General features: G+C 41.7%; 1 long non-coding RNA gene across 1 annotated transcript; it reads right to left on the bottom strand.

The window, feature by feature from the left end:
* Window positions 1-11,968: 11,968 nt before the first annotated feature.
* LOC135410264 (uncharacterized) lies at window positions 11,969-16,076 on the bottom strand. Its single transcript, XR_010428590.1, has 3 exons — window positions 15,968-16,076; window positions 14,257-14,609; window positions 11,969-13,900 (listed from the first exon to the last, which is right to left on the bottom strand). It is a non-coding gene; the product is annotated as an uncharacterized LOC135410264 (long non-coding RNA).
* Window positions 16,077-17,120: the final 1,044 nt, after the last annotated feature.

Genomic DNA, 17,120 nt, shown 5'->3' with positions numbered 1-17,120 from the left:
AAGTTATTTTTGAAATAAATTTTTATCTCTCTGCCTAGAAAGCAAATACTTCTATTTGTCCCAGGCCTTGTTGTCCCGGCCATGCAAAATGCCAAAGGAGGGTCTCCAGTAAAGGAAATCTAAGTGATAGAAAGCAAAATATCCCCTGGTGCTTTACTATACTATTGTGAGTACAGGCTGACATTGAGGTGCAACCTTATCTCAGCCCACTGGCAAAACCCATGGCACCAGCTTTGTCCAGCTGTTCATAGATGCCTGACCAGGAGCAAGAAGTTTGGGGAGGCCAATGTGCACAGGCAGAAGTGTCCCTCTGACACTGGATCTTCAGGGCATGGTCCTAACCACCCTTTACTTACTGAATCTAGCCTAAAGGGGATGGAAACAGGTTTTTTGAGCACAAGAGTCTGATGACATTAAGATCTACACAGACATTTTTAGACCTAGAAATAAACGCTATCTATTACAGAGAGAAAGTGAAAATATCCCTGTTCTGGTGCTTGTACTTCAAACATTGTGCATTGAAAAGCATTGAGTTTTAAAATTTTGAATAGTGACAGACTGAATATTGCCTTTTTAAATGTGAGGAAAGAGGCTGGTATGAGAGAAAGAGAAAAAAATGTAAAATCAGTAATGAAGAAAGTCTGTTTATATGTGCTGAGTCCTTGAAAATTTGAGTTAATCCCAGAGAAAAGGAGTCACAGGTAAAGGGCAGGTACATAAATCATTAGCACATTAATCTATGCATAACTTGTATTTACTGTGGCTGCCTGAGGAAGCTTAATTTATTCTCCTTGTGCTCACAGAATAATAACTGTTTTGGTCAGAGGTCTTTCTAATCACTTATCTGCATTTGGTTTAAGTTACTTATCCAGGACCACACTCCCTGATGCAAAATGCCCAACCCCATTTCTCCTCCATTTTTAATACATTTTTTCAAAGGAAACTTGTCTCTGTGAAAAGATCACCAAGCAGGGATCCAAAAGTGATAAATAGTACTGAGCTCTCAGGCTTAACACTCTCCTTGGTCTTTCCCATTTCATTCTGCCCCAGCTGTTTCCACTGGTGGTGTAATGAATAGGCTAATTACTACAAGTTCATTGCAACTGCTGTTTTTTAAAGTATGAATTGGGTACTGAAACCCAAGGTCATCACTGTGCCTGGTAGTCCTTCCTCTAGCTAATGTTGCCAGACTTAATTGTCTTGTTTTCAGATGCATTTAGTAAGCTTTAGCATTTGCACCAAAACTTTCCAGACTTGAGGCTTGCTTTGAGTTGTCCTTGTTGATTTTAAGTCAAAGTGCTCCAGCTGTTTCAGGGAATTAAGGGAAAGTGTTGGTAGTGAAAAAAATGCAGTATAACAGAGGGAGGGGGATCATGCTGCTGTCAGCAGTGTGTCCTGACCACCGTCAGGAAAATCTACCCACTCAAGTGTCCTAAGTCCTATGAGCATCAAAAAAGCAGGGTTTGTTCATAGTTAGTAAGACTTGCTAGAGGGTTAACAGTGAATTTTCAGAAGAGTACCTAAGAATTTCATAGATGTTTAGAAGAAATTCTTCACTGTGAGGGTGGTAAGACAGTGGAACAGGCTGCCCAGAGAAGTTGTGGATGCCTCATCCATGGAGGTGTTCAAGGCCAGGTTGGATGAGGCTTCAAGCAACCTGATCCAGTGGCAGGTGTTCTTGTCCATGGCAGAGGGGTTGGAAGATGACCTTTAAAATCCCTTCCAGTCCAAACTGTTCTGTGATTCTATGGTTCTAAATGAACTTCAGCATCTCACAGCTTTGTGCTTACCTACTTACCCTCCTCAGCGAGGAACTGACCACGTTTTCCCACCAAGTGACAAGGCTAAACCAGTTTACAGCTTGATTGCTTCCTCTGGCCACCCAAAGTCAGAGAGGCACAAGAAATGCTCCAGCGCTCGTCCTCCCTCCAGCTGCCATGTGGTGCCCTTGATGCCTCTGCTGCCACTCAGGGATTCAGGTGAAAGCAAAGGTCACCCATTGGAAACACAACTTATGAGGACCCAGATTGGCAGAAAGTCAGGGAAAAGACAAGGATAAAATGCCTAACAGAGAGGGGACACTTGAATGAAGAGCACTTGAAAATGTTGAACAACTTTACTTACTGCCATCCCCATCATGTCTACCTCTGAAATCCCACTGATCTCTGCCAATAGGATATTCGTCCCAGTTTTGGCAAGATACCCCCTCAAGTGGATTCTGGACAAGCACTTTTCTAAATCAGACGTGGAATCATTAAGGTTGGAAAACACCTCCAAGATTATCACATCCAGCCTTTGAACACTACCATGTCAACCAAACCATAGCACTAAGTGACAGGTTCAGTTGTTCCTTCCCATGCCTGACAACGCTTTCAGTGAAAAAATTCCTCCTAATGTCCAACCAGAACCTCCCCTGGCACAGCTTGAGGCCATTTCCTCTTGTCCTGTCACTAGTTACCTGGGAGAAGAAGCCAACTTCCCCTTTACCTCCTTTCAGGTAGCTGTAAAGAACACTAAAGTTTCCCTTGAGCCTCTTTTTCTCCAGGCTAAACAACCCCAGCTCCCTCAGCCACTCCTCATATGATTTACTCTCTAGAACCATCACCAGTTTCCTTGCCCACGTGCTGGCAAACAGGGCAGCCTGGATTCTCTGCAGATGGATGAGAGCTGAAAAGTGTCCTGTGCACTTTTGAGGTTGGTATTCTGAAGCTGGAAGCTGGAAATCAACTTCATAACTCCCATTCTAGCTGAACAGATGGATACTAGGAAGATGAAGTGTTAATCATCAGTAGAGGTGCTCTTAGGAAGGGGAAAGCCACTATTATTCTGATAGGTTGATTATTAGAGATAAAAATTTAAGGATTTTAATTTCTGCTAAATGCAAGAAATATTCCTGTGCTAGTAAAGACAGAGGTTTGCCTATGCAGAATTAAGTCTCTCTGTGTCAGAAGTGACAACCTGCCTCAGCAGACCCCCAGATCTTCCTCTTATTAATTATGAGTGTCAAAGAGCCTTGGTTAGCCATTAAGGTTGCCAGCTGCAAATTAGGACAGTGAAGCTTAAGACCTTGGTATGACAAGGTAAAATGCTTTCTTGCTTAAATTGATAATGTCTCATTCTTTTATAGCATTTAACATTGCCAGATTGAAATACTTTCCTAACTAAGGTCAGGATCATCATCCCCTTTTTCCACAAAAGGAGAAGTGGCAGCACAGGGAGGTGACATACTGTTGGGCCCTGAGATGGAGGTCCTGGGCCACCTGGATAGCCCCAAAATGTCAGGTCCCAAGAGGGAAATCCTGGACTGCCTACTCTGTGGTAGCCTATGTTTGGGATACTCTTGGGCTAAATTAAGGTGAAACAGCACCAAAAGATTAATTAGAAAGTTTTATTTATGGCAGCAACAATTTAAACTTTATGGTAGGTTGAACGGCCTGTGGCGTAAACAATTTAAACATTTCTGAACAGCCCGTGGCAGCAGTGAATTAAACTTTTAACCTTGTGATAGACAGGCTGAACAGCCTGTGGCAGCAGCAATTTAAATTTTTAAAAAGAGGAAGAAAGGAAGAAGGAAAGATGGGAAAATAGAGGTAGAGAAAAGAATCTGGGTCACCGCTCAGGGTTCCAGTGCTGTGTCTGGTCCAGTTCTTCTGGATGGTGGATGCACAGATGGCACAGAGCCCCTCTCAGCAGTGCTATTCATAGAATAGTCCTACATGTGTGCATTTTGTTATTCTTGAACTTTTCAGAGTGGGGCTGGGGTGTGTCGTGGTTTAAATTCCACCCCCTCCCCCCCATCAGAGATGCAAGTACAGTGCTGTCTCAAACTTGTTTTTAGAGATAGTCAGCCAAGATAAGGAAGCTAGCCCTAAAAAAGCGCTATCCTGCCTCCTCCACAAGACCCTCTCTTCTAACCTTGCTTTGTCTCACTGGTATAGCAACATTCCCTTTCTCTTCTGCTCAGTGTTTGAAGCATTAACTCTTCCAGGTTTACATAAGTTCCTTCAGGTTTTCAGTCTCTCACATGAAGCCCATTCACAATCATCCAGTGTGTCCAATGGCACTTGCCACCACATAGCTGAGAACTCCCGAGTCTCAGTCTGGTGCCAGATTTTCTCTTATTGGAGAGAAACTATTTTTCACAAAGAGTCAGAAGCACCAAGTAAACCTGACAGGAAAACTATAAACACAGAAGAGAGTTGGGGAACATACAGACTGTATAAATGCTTCAGGTCTTGCCTTGTATTTCACTTCAATTCGTGGGAAACTGTGCTACAGACTCACAAACTTAGCCTCAAGGTGTCAGAGAAAAGGGAAAGAACTCTTGAAACTACTCGTATGATTCCTCATAAAGGGAAGAATTCTTGCTCCAGAAGCTAATCCAACATACTGATGTGGTCCAGCAGGACGAGGCAGCCAGATAGCACCAGTGACTCACAAAGCTTTCCAGAGCTTGGCATTCTGGCTTCTGTCAAGAGATTGCTTAGAGGTGAGCAGATGTGAAGATTTTCAGCAGTGTACATCAGACCCTGTGTAGCACAGAAGGCATTGCCAGCACCTTTTCATAGAAAAACACAGACAGCACATTAGGACTGGGGAGTGAATCTCTTGCCTTGCTCAGGAAATCCAGACCGTACTCTCACTGGCCTGTCTCTGCCCTCACTGGCTTTTTACCTGTGAAACTGGGGCAGTACTGCCTTTTGGCAAAGTGCTTTCCACGTGAAACTGCTGTGTAAGAGCAAGTTATTATTATTTATTGACACTCACAGTTGATATACCTGAACTGGGGAACCTGAGAAATGAACACATGGATGTGTGGCCAAGGAGAAAGCAACAGTGCACCCTGTTTGGGCCTCCACCCATCACATGGGGGAAGGCATGGCCAAACACACTCATCCTACAGTTCAAAAAGAGTCTATGTGGCAACTGGCCTCAGCCTTAATCTCTGTTAATTCTGTGAGACAATTTTCAGAACTGAATTTCCACAAATGAGTGGAACTGTTCCAAAAATACTACTCTGTCCCCAAATATTCAGAACTGGATACATGCTAGAAATATAACTACTGTTAACATGCACAAATCTGGACCTCGAAGTAAAAATGCTTTCCTGTGTTAGGTTTTTTCCTTAATCTTGTTCTGAAAGAAAAGATATACAAATGATTTACACACCTTTATTAAAAGTGTCTGAAAAATGTCACTGCATGCCACCATTTTGAACACATTCTGGTCAGAAGCACCTAGGTGGCAGAAGATGGTGATGTATGTGATACTGCATTGTACTGACATGTATTGCAAAATAAATAGCACCAGTTTAACAAAGGAAGTTAAAACTGTCTTCTAATACAGTTTTCAGATGAGACCATGTGCAAGACAGCCAAATCGAACAAAAAAGAAATAAAAAAAAGGTAAAATGAAGACAGTATCAGATAACACATGCCAAATTATTTTTTTGCTTAATGTCTTTCTATTTAGTAATTCAAGAATCATATGCTTCTTAAAAAGTAGTACAAAAGCTATGAAAGCAGCTAAGGCAGTCATCCAAACTCTGTTTTCATGCCTGCAGCACACAGCTAGTGCTGAGAGTCACTGCTGGCTTAGTGCTGCCCCTGGGAGGGGGATTTGCTCAATGAAACCTCAGACTACTGAACTATCCATGAATTCTAATGCCTTTCAGTTCATGACTCCTTTCACTAAAATGAACTTTCTAAAGATAAGGCAAGGATATTCTTTTTCAATATCTGACATTTACTTTTCTCCTCTTCCAATACACTGAAGTAATCAGTGGAGATCACAACAATACACAACCAATAATCCAGTGCTTCCTGTCGCCTTTTTGATTTTCTAATTTGTTTTTGTACACACCTGAACTCAAAAAGGTCAGCTCATCAACACTGCACATTCCTTCTGCTCTTCAGAGCTAGGTAGGTTTGGAGCGCTGAGCACAGGTTAAAAATGGAGAAATGCCAGTGAGGTTACAGCTCTGTGTCTTCTTTTCCACCCCGACTGCCACTGCAGGGCTGGAGCACCTTCAGAGTTGTCTTTTTAGCACAGGAGCCCACAGGAGGGACTGTACCTCTTTCATTTCCTTGCTTTCATCCACAATTCCTTGCGTTCATCCAGTTACATCCATGTAAACCAGCGTAACACCATGACATTATTCTGTCTTTGTGGGATTTTGAGAGCAACTGGCACACTAATTTCATGTCAGTGTCTATTTGTGGTTTTGTTCAAGGAAAGAAGTGAAGAGTAGGCTGCTTGGGCAATGGATCCTCGGTAAGTGGCTGATAGCATGCTAAATCAATACCAATGGGATCCATGTAGTTAATTCCATTAGACACACACCATTGTCCTGATCTGTGACTAAGATTGGACCTCTCTCCAGCTAAGCTCTGTCAGGAGTTTAAAAAGAAAGGGAGTCTGTTCAGCAACTTGGTAACCCAATGGGATGGTCTCCTGTACCCTTTAACATCTTTGGTCTCTAATTCATTCTAAATTGATTCTAACTCGATTTCCATCATATGTTTTATCCACAGTCATGATTTGGGTGATACTCCAAGCCATGGCCTTGAGGAGTGGGTGGGAGAGAAGGGGCTTAGTGGGGCTGGATGGCAAGGAGACGGTGGCTGGGACAGCTGGGGCAGGAGATGCAGGGGCCGGGGGATGAGTTGGAGTGAAGGGAGATGAAGGAGCCTGGAGGCAGCAAGGAGAAGGTTGGGGAGCGCTGCAGGGATGGGGGCATCCCTGCAGCCCTGAGCTCATTTGCCCCAAGGACAGCACCTGCCCTGCCCAAGACACTCCCCACAGCCCCTGCACCCTCTCCCTAGTCTTAGAAATTGCTCTCCAAGGGCTGGTGCTTCTGCCTTGGCCCCTGCTCGATGCAATCTTCACCCAGCCTGTCCCTCACTGCTGCCTCAGGCTGCATGCAGTGGGGACACTGTCAGATGGGGCATCTGGGGACACCCCTGTGTGACTTTTACTCTGTCAACAAGGAGTTAATTCTCTGATATGTCTCAAAGACCGATAACAAAGGAACAGGGTAGAATGTGGCTGGAAGGGGGGGGCATGTGGAGATAGGGCAGCACTTCTCTTGCAACAGCCTCCTCTTTTGGGTCCATGGAGACATGCAAACAAAAGACAGGGTCACCACAAAAGTGGGCCAAGGTCAATCTAGTAGAAGGGGGAGTCAAGACCACCAAATATCCCTAAATCCCTGTGACTCAGTTCCAGAAAGGTCTAGAAGAACGGACTGCACATGCAAACTCATTTGCAGGAGAAGTGAGAAACTTAGCCCAACATTGAGGAAAACCTATGATTAAAAAGATACCCTCACAGAGCCTGTGTGGTGCCCCCCTGGACTTTGGACACCCTCTTGACTAGATCAGCATTGTACCCAGAACTGATGACCTCCTTTCCTCTCCCGTCTGATCTCTTTCTCTCTCTCTCTCTATTCCTTCTTTCATTATTTCTCTTCCTACTAGAAGATAAGGTAGTAGCTTGCACCAATTTCTATGCCAAATGTGTAATTCAATATATCTGGATCCCTTTCCCCACCTACAACGTGGGGGAGCCGAGTTCTAGTTCCATCTCCATCTGAAGAGCCATTCCGACGTCTTGAGGGGACGGGGAAAGGGGACTCCAGCGACAGGGATTTTCAGGCCCCGAGCCTGGAGGGGAGAGGTGCCCTCCCCTCCCCCCACCACCCACATGGTCCCATGGCTGGTACAGAGACAGCACACCGGGCGTGGAGAGGAGGCAAGAGAGAGTTTATTGTTGGGAAGGGGTTTATAAAGCTTTTAGGAGGGTCAAAGGGAAACCAATCACAAGTTCAGGGTCACACAGAAAAAAACATCAGGTAAAGGGTCAACAGCTAATAGGAAGGGGTTAACAAAAGGACCAATGGGACACCTCAGGACACCTTTCCCAGGACATTCCTGCATGGGAGATAACAGTTGCTGTGGGGGGTGTTGGGAAGAAGAAACACGTGTTTACAAAGAGACCACAAAGAGCCATCCTAAGACATGTTCAAACAAGTTTCTCATCAGACTTAGTGCTACAAATATAAGAGGTTTCTAAGTTTTTTTTGGACTCTCTGACATTTGTTGTTCCTTTTCAACCACAGGCATTTACGAATCTTGGGCACCCCTTCCTCTTAGGAATGGGACGTGACATGGACAGTATGCAAGTGCGGTCGAAAGAGTCTGTACGGGATACCATCACTGCACCCATGAATGATGGGCAGGGAATGGTGTGAAGTGATCCTTCATCTCTAAGTTGGGAGGGATCTGAGCAGCAGCAAATCACGACTGAGAATTGTCAGTGCTTGACTGCTCCCTCATTTTGGAGAAATTGAGAGTATATGACCCCTTCCCGTCAGCACCAGGCACAGAACTGGCAAATGAAAAATGGTAGAGCCCTGAAGTGGTGGTTAATTGGATAAAGATGAACAAAAGATAGGAAAGGGAAAAAGAAAAGCAATTTTATGTGCAATTTTGGGAGGAGCTTTAATTGCCACACAAAACGAGAGGTTATACTAACAAACAGGCAGAGGGAGAAATTATTAGATCTCTGACGATTTGGTGAAAGGACTGCAGGATCAGTTAAATCAAGAAAGGGAGGTAGGAGTAAAAAATGGGAATCCAAATTGATAAGCTTATGACTGAGAATGATCCTCTTAGGACTCTACTTGCTTCAGCAGAGGGCACAGAAAGACAATTACTGGAGAATTTAGGTAGGAAAATGCATAGTAGAGAGAAAGAAGATCTGAAGAGGAAACAGAAGGGAGGACAGTAGCTGAATTATTACTGTTATGAAGCAACTGCAGAAACAGTTACAGGAAGAAAAGCAGAAAAAACAAAAATTGGAAGAAAAGGTGGAGATGATGCTTAAGCAGGCTGCTAATCCACTCGGCATTCTACGGATTAGAAAATTAATTGCATCCCCTGAAGAAGAGGATGGAAATATAAGGGGTGATCCCTGTGATAATGAACTAGAGGAAAACGATTCTTTATCTCTTTCAAATCCCCCTGTGCATAAAGCCCGATCCTCTACAAAAGCTCAGGGTGGTCAGAGAGACCACACCCAGAAAACGACCTAATTCGATCCAATTCAGATGGCTGATTTGCAAGGGCATTATGGCCATAAGTCAGGCAAGACTGAAATCCAGCAAGTGGAATTCTATCAATGCAGACATAATAATGGCCTATACATTCAGATTCCAGTTGGTTCTCATCGACGATTAATAAAATTTCTGATAGATATGGGAGCACAACCACCAATATTAATGCAGCAAGATACCAAGAAGCTGGGCGTGAGACCCAGAGGGTGAAGAGTTAAAATCATTGGAGTAAAAAGAGCAAGTGTTACCTGCTGAAATGCCAACGTTAATTTATGGCTCTTGTGTGAGAAGCAGATGTCAAACACTCGCTTTGCAATTAAAGATCACAATGAAAACATTTTGGGTTTCCATGTTCTGAACTACAGAATCTGGTGTCTGCTGGACGGCAGTGTGTGGTCCTTTATATCAAACATTAACCCTAACCCTAAAAGAAATCCAGAGACTTCAGAGCACCTGCTCCATGTGGCACCTGCACCCCCTCCCTCAAGGTTTGCTAGTGTACCATAGTGCTGGATTTTGCTGAGGTGGAATTTTTGAAGTTTACAGCTGATTTGGCCCCGCTAACAGCTGCGGTAGCAATACTGCAAACCAAACAGCCACAATACGAGTGCTTGGGCATTGATGGGGCAGTAACAGACTGCAACACAAAGTGTAAAAGATGTCCTGTCTCTGAAAATGCCATGCTAAACCTGAGCTGAGAGACAGAATCAGTCACTAGAGGGAGACAACGCAATTTCATAGAACAACAACTCCAGAAAAATTTTCAATTGGAGAATTAATAAAAAGCCAGAAAATCTGTGCCTGTGAGTCTTATGGGTTAATTCCCTGTTATTACCTTTTCTAGTGAACTCAGAACTACAGGATCAACAGCAATATTTGCCTGTGTTGAAAGCAGAGAATTGATATTACAGAAAAAAAAAATTAACCTGCTCCCTTTTCTGTCATAAGCAGTATTCACTTTTAAAATGCTTTTCCTGAGAACCTAAGAGAAAAAACTGTCATAGGCTTTGTATTTGTGTATCTGTTGCATGACTAAACACCCTTCCACTGAAGTGATGACTCCTTTGATGTTGCATTTTTAGCCTCTGAATGAATTACTGCTCATTTAACCATGAAGAAATTAAAGGCCTTGGTACACATTTTCGAACCCCTACCAACTTTTGATCTATGAAGTAGTTAGTGATTTACAAAGTTATTTAAAAGTGAGAGGCAAGTTTCTTCAGGAGCAAAGCTTTGGGACCTGTGAGAAAATAAGGGAACATGACAAGGCAGTAAAAGGAATACATTTGTTAGGTATTGGATGTAAAATACATTCAGTTTTAAGTTTTAAGGTCTAGGCAGCAAAGTTAACAAATTCACAAGCTACAGTTGTTCTCTTTCTTCATTCTCACTTCTTTCCTTTAGTTCTCTGATTCATCCCCTTCCCCACTGTTTTTTGCCTTACATTGCTGTGTCCAGCGACTGACTGATCAGAAGGTTCTGATGAAAGATGCTGAGAGAAGGGTAGCAGAGATGTTTAGCATCCCACAACCAGCTTTATTATGACTAAGATCTGGATAAAGCAAATTGCATATTGAATTCTTTGCCAGGAGTACTTGGGTCAGTGAACTCAACAGGTTTCACAGTAAACTGAGGGAAGACAGACACTGAGTGAGGATTGGCAGTAAAATAGTCCCTGAGGGGGACTGCAGAAGGATTGAAGGTACCACTGCCTCAGGTACCTCCTTTCACTCCTCGATGCTTTTTCCACTACAGAAAATTCATATTAGTTTAGCTGTGCTGAGTTAGCAATATTCTTCCATGAGAGAATTGTTTATGCTAATCTAATCACTGTTATTCGTTTAAAAAAGTATTTACACTGGAGGCTACTTACTATAGCTATTCGAGTTTTTATAGTAGAAATAGGTGAAATGATACAAACCTGATTTTAGATGGCCCTAGAAGCATGCAAAATCATCACTGGATGCAAAAGGCACTAGTTCAGTGTAAGAAGACATTTGTAAAACAGATGCTTTACCAATATCTACCACACGTGTCTTGTCATTTGTGGAACAAATGCTGCCTCCCAAGGCCTGCTTTCTATTTATTTTTCAGACCCTCTTGAGAAAAAAACTTAAGCATAATCAGCTTTGAACTAATTTGTGTTCTGTGACTTCAGGGGAATAATAATTCCACGAGCTCCTCTTTCTGCCACTCATGACAGCACTGAAGACTTGCTAGTTCTGCTTCCAGTGTCCGGTGAAAAGCACTGTAGCAGCTTCCCACAAGTGTGACAAAAGATGTTTGTTGTTTTCTTTTACTAAAATCATAGGTTGACTTTTTCTGTTAAAACTTTAAGGAAAAAAAAACTTATCCTCTCTTCAAACCTTTTATCTGCTTAAATCTTATGCAAATGACAAAGGTAATTACATGAATTACAGAGAGTGAAAACTGGTGTATTCATTTATTCAGGGCTGAAAATGAAGGCAATAAATATTCAAAGCAGTGTGATGTACCACTGTGTGAGGCAAAAAAGCATCAGCCAAACTGAATTAACTGTTTATTGGCAGCTGTCTTTGAAGTGGATCTTGCTTTTATGGTTAACAAGGTCAATTGTCACCTAGTTCTCACTGATGTAAGCAGTCAGATGGAAGAGCGAACTGACAGCTCCTGCCTTTCACCAGAAGCAAAATCCCCACACGCAGAAATCTCCCTCCCTCTAAATTCACAGAATCTGGACAGCTTCTGTAAGAATTAATAGCATTTCTTGTGGAAATCCAGTTTCTGCTAAATTGGGTTTAGATGCACTTCTGCCTCAACCCCAAGTATTACACATTCTCAATATATATTTAAAAAAAAATCCAAAGAAAAAGCTCAATTCAGAAACTCTACAGTTGGCATGCCTTAGTGGTTTTTTCACCAAAACCTTGCCCCTTGTCAAAATATTCTGCATTTTTCTTAGTTTGAGAGATCACTGCGATGTGTCTTTGATGGAAGGGTGAATTCACCTGCCTGATCCAACGCAAAGAGCATGCAAGGCTTTACAGTGATGGATGTGATATTCAAAAGAAACAAGGTCAGCTAAGCCACGAGTGTGCTGCATACTCCTGAAGCAGGATGGACTGGAAACCCTCTGCAAACAGATCTTTTTTGTCTCAGAGGAAGGATCTCTTGCTTTTTTCTCCTTGAGCTCTGATTTGTGGTTTTGCTTGGGGGAAGAAGTGAAGAGCAGGCTGCTTGAATGATTTCAACTCACTGGTTTCCATGTTTTTGAGCTGCCTGAACAGTCTTCTGTGCCATTACCAGGACTCAGCCTGTATGTATTATATTATACACTGAAAATTCTTTGAATGGGAAAGCAGATGAGATTTGAGTGAGACTTTGCATGAATTTCCAATAAATGGATAAACTAGGTGTCCAAATGTCTGTGTAATCCACAGAGGTATGGAAAGTGGGTTCTGCTCCTGTTTCCATCCCTTTCTGCAAGGGTCCTCCTTTGGCATAGTAACAACATTTTACTCAAATAAATACTTTTATTGTTTATTTCAGTGTAACCTTCGTGGATTTATTTACTTTCCAACAATTACATGAAGCACTTCAAAATACTGTTAATAACTTATAAGGAGAGAGAAAAATGCATCCTTTATTTATACTCACTTGCTACTCCCAACATAATTCAAGGTGTCATCTACAGATAAAAACTATTGCCATTAATTTCAATCCTTCTGTATGACACAGTAGACGTTTAGAGAGATCATTATGCTGACTATCTTCTCTGTATCCCATGTTAATTCTAGCTTTTCATTGTTGCTGAGTGTCATTCATTTATTACTGTGGATACAATCTCTGAAAATGCATTAGTGTGGGAAATCCCTACATTGCTGTAAATTAGGGAATAACCCTTTTGTTTTCTACGAGGTGTTATTTGAATAAAATATTGCTACAAAGCTCTATATCCCTGTAGCAAATTGCAATACATTTTTCTGTTTCTTATTTGAAAACATTCATCCAAAATTCCATGCTACCAAACATTAATTTCCTAAACAGTCTGGTTTTCTTCTACCACAATATATGCAGAATAGCTGTTCTCACCAACAGGTAATTTGAGGTACATCGCTTTGTTGAAAATTGCTGTGCTCAGAATTATATTAGACCACTTCAAGGTTATTAAAATTAGGCATCAAGCTAGCTTTTACCAGAAGTGTTTCTAAAGTGTTTCTTTTTCTAAAGTGTTTCTTTTCTTTTCTGGCTCTTCCTGAATGTGAAATTAAAAGTAAGGAAGCAGCCTGTTCTGCAGGTTCTGCTGCCCTCTGACGGGTGCAATGTTAGAACAGCTCTTGGAACTCACTGATTTTATTGTGTTATCCTTGCTCAGTGTGAGGGTTTTAACCCCCTCTTTCTGCTCCTCCAGTGAATACTATGTGAATACATAAATTTCTGTTTATGCCCTCTTTCCAGGTGGTTATTTGTATTTGTGTAAAGGGAAGGAAAAAAAATATAGCTACTCTTTAAGCAGAAAAAAAAGGATTTTAGGTTTAATTTTTGGTATGGTTGGTTCTTACTAATTCTTCAGCTAAAGTAAGTGTGTGATCTCTCTGAAATCAGTCTAAACATGGAGTATCAGGAGGTTAAACACTGTATGCTTGCTCTCCACAAGATCATAGAATAACTTATACTGGACTGACTTTCTGGAGGTCATCCTGGTCCAAGCCCCTGCTTGAAGCATGTTCAAAAATGTTTTGTCCAGTACATTCTTGTTGGAGATCCCACCACTCTTCAGGTCATCTGTTCCAGTGCTTGACCACCCTGCCAGTGAAAACATCCTCTGAGTATTATCAATGAGCTCCCAATGAGTCCATCACCAGCCATCCCCTTGCACAGCCTTCCTCATTGCTTCCTAGCTTGTCTTTCCTGAAGATCCTATACCCACCTATGCAGCACTCCAGTCCTATAAACTATCTCACCACATTGTGTCCCAAAGAAGGCCCAGCTTTCCAACTGTGCATAGACTTCTAATTTCTTGTCTTTATTTGCAGGAGGTGTTGGCCTGCGGGCACTTGAAATGAGCCCCGTCACAGAGACGTGCCAGACACTCCCCACTGTGCTGTCACTTCCCCACTGCTCCTTGTGCCTTAACTTCTCTTTAACTTTCATCAGCTTACCTACAACCTGTTGGTTGTTTGAAGACTCCCAAAGGCACTCATTTTGCCACACCTTGTCAGGTGGGCCTTGCTCCTGCTTTAAAGTCCTTGCTCCTCCTAATTGTGCATGTGCAGGAGCCAAACTCCTGTCTGCAATACCAGCCATGCACAAAGTGTCAATCCACTGAAGGCATCTATTTGTGCCCAGACCTTTCCCTCTCCCTGGAAGGACTGGGAACACCACTCATGGTCCCTCTCACGTCATGCTGCTAATTACTGCTGGTAAAAAAAGTTTTTTTTTTCAAAAGGTACATCCATTATGCTGCATCCTTAACCAAGTCACGTATGTAAACTCCTTCAGGAGAGGCTGGGCTCTAAAACAAAAAAACAAAGAAAGCTGTAACACTAGTGGCAAATTTCATAAGCATCAGCAAAGACAACAGTACCTTAAACATGATCTTAATTTGTGACATGCCTTTGAAGCTATGCTACATGCTGAGAATGCTGACACCATGTACGTGGCATGTTCTGTGCTCTCATCTGCACTGCTCTGCATAGAGAATGAATGGGCAATCTCACTCAGACAGAGAATCCAAACCAAAAACAAGGAAAACATGTTTCTAGTCATATCACTGATTTAAATTATCAGGGTAGGAAAACTTTAAAGCAGCAAGAGGTTTGCCTTCAAAATCAAAAAAACAAATTCCCATGATTTATTTTTTAACGTATTTTAACGTTCTCTTGAAGGACTCCTAACTAGAATTTCCAGTGAAATCTCCTGCTTACTCTCATGTCACACATACACTTGACAAAAGGAAGTCAAAACTTCTTTCTGTGTCTCATTACTGTTGCCAAGCCACACCAAAGGCATTTGTTCTAATTATCAAAGGTATGGTACTTGCTGCTGATAAGTCTATTTGTCTATTTAGATTTCTGTTAAAGCCACTGGCGAGGATGTTATTTATTTAATTAACTTTCTAGAGATCATTTTCATCCACACAACTGTAATTACTTCAATCTGGACAAAGTCTTTACCTGCAGAATGTACTAAAACATTACTTCTGTCTGTTAATTTTTCTTCATCAGAAGTCTTTAGCCTGTAATCTGTATATCACTCTTTACTGTTCCGTGATTTCTCTTTCATTTTGTTTATTAAATTCCATTACTACGCTTGGACATGTTCAAGGCTACAAAATAAAATGGTCCTCCCTCCAAAACCCTTCTTTCTTACTTATATATATACATATAAAAGAGAATATATACAGGATATTTAGGAAGATATATACAGAGAAGACAAGATACAATGAGAGCCAGGCAGGCATGATTATGACCTCAGTGGATTAGTAAAAGTTTTACTGCTTTCCTAGGAATTCTTTTGGATTTTCACCCATGAAAAATAGAATCTAATCAAGAACATTTGTGTGGCCCAAGCAATCCTGTATATTGCCCACACTTTGACAGCAAAAAGAATCGCTATGTTCACAAAAGTGAAAAAAAAAAGATGAAGACATTTCAATTTGCAATTAGAAAGCTTGCACTATAAAGAGATAAATGAAAAATAAAGTGAGCTACTTTCTATATAAGAAGATGAAGTGATACCAAATGTTCAAAGATTCTAGGACTGAATAGTCCAGACATACCCCTAAGCACCACTAGGGCAAACTAACACAACTAAAACAAAGAAACATTTTCAGGATTTCTAGAAAACTTTAGAAATCAAAACCGTACAAACCAGGTGAAAGATTCTTCACAGCCTTCTGAAAAGGCAGCAGCTACTGAAGGACATAGTTACACAAACATAACCCTCTTTAAAAAGGCCAGGAGTAGAGCTAGGAAATTATAGACCAGTTTGACCTTGGTGGTAGGCAAGATCCTAAAGATATTAATAAGAGATGAGATCACAAGGAACACAGACTGGGCAAAGTGATTAATGGACATAATCTACTTGGATTTCAAAAAAGTATTTGACATAAAACTCTAAAGCAGATTAATGTACAACAGTAGCAAGCATAGCATAGGAGGTGTCATCCTTGAAGGAGTAACGAGAAGCACAGATACACCCACACTATGTGCAGCTGCACTCTCAGAGGAAATATGTTAAACAGTCAGACTGATTTAAAATACAGACTGCAGACTAAGGTTCATTTGCTGTTCTAAGGCTGCTGGCCTCTTAAAGATATAGTGGACACATTTTGCTCTCAGTTCCACTAGTGAAGTCAGTAGAATTGCTCAAGCTGGACAATGACTGTAATCTACCCTCACTCACTTCCCTTTGCTTTGCAGGTGTGTTTCCTGTACTCTTTTGTTAGAACCAGGTTTTTTGGTTGTTCCTCCTTCCCCTGTATACTAAAGGGGGAAGTGAGTGTCTCATCAATACAGGTGGACTGTTTGCTAGCACAGATTTATCACAGTGGATGCTGAAGGATATATACATTCTGTATTAGGTATCATAGTTTCCTGTCAAGTTAAATTATTTTGATTTGTTGGTATTAATTTGGGTTTACAACAGTGTAGATGAGATAAAATTTTAGCCCTTCTTCTGCAGTACTGAGCTCTTTGATGGTCACTTTCAGGAACCAGATTTGGTATCCTTTGTACATTTATATCCATATAAATCCTGGGCAAACCAGAGAAAGCCTTTCCACTGAAATGAACAAAAAAAACCCCAGTGCTGAAAGCATTAAATGTGTAATCGGGGCCAGGCTGTCTGAAAAGTCAATTGCATCAATTACAACAAGAGAGAATTTGGCTTATGTAGCTTCTTTACTGCTGATCCCTTGTAACGCCAAGAGGAAGTTCTGACCATTTACAAGCTGACGTATATAAAACGTGAATCCACTGGGACGTTGTAAGTCTCCTTTGGCAACCTTGTCACCATCAACAGC

Source organism: Pseudopipra pipra, chromosome 2 (assembly GCF_036250125.1).
Source record: "Pseudopipra pipra isolate bDixPip1 chromosome 2, bDixPip1.hap1, whole genome shotgun sequence".
Taxonomy (NCBI): domain Eukaryota; kingdom Metazoa; phylum Chordata; class Aves; order Passeriformes; family Pipridae; genus Pseudopipra; species Pseudopipra pipra.
Note: the sequence above shows the minus strand (reverse complement) of the source record. Positions and strands in the feature narration are given on the sequence as shown.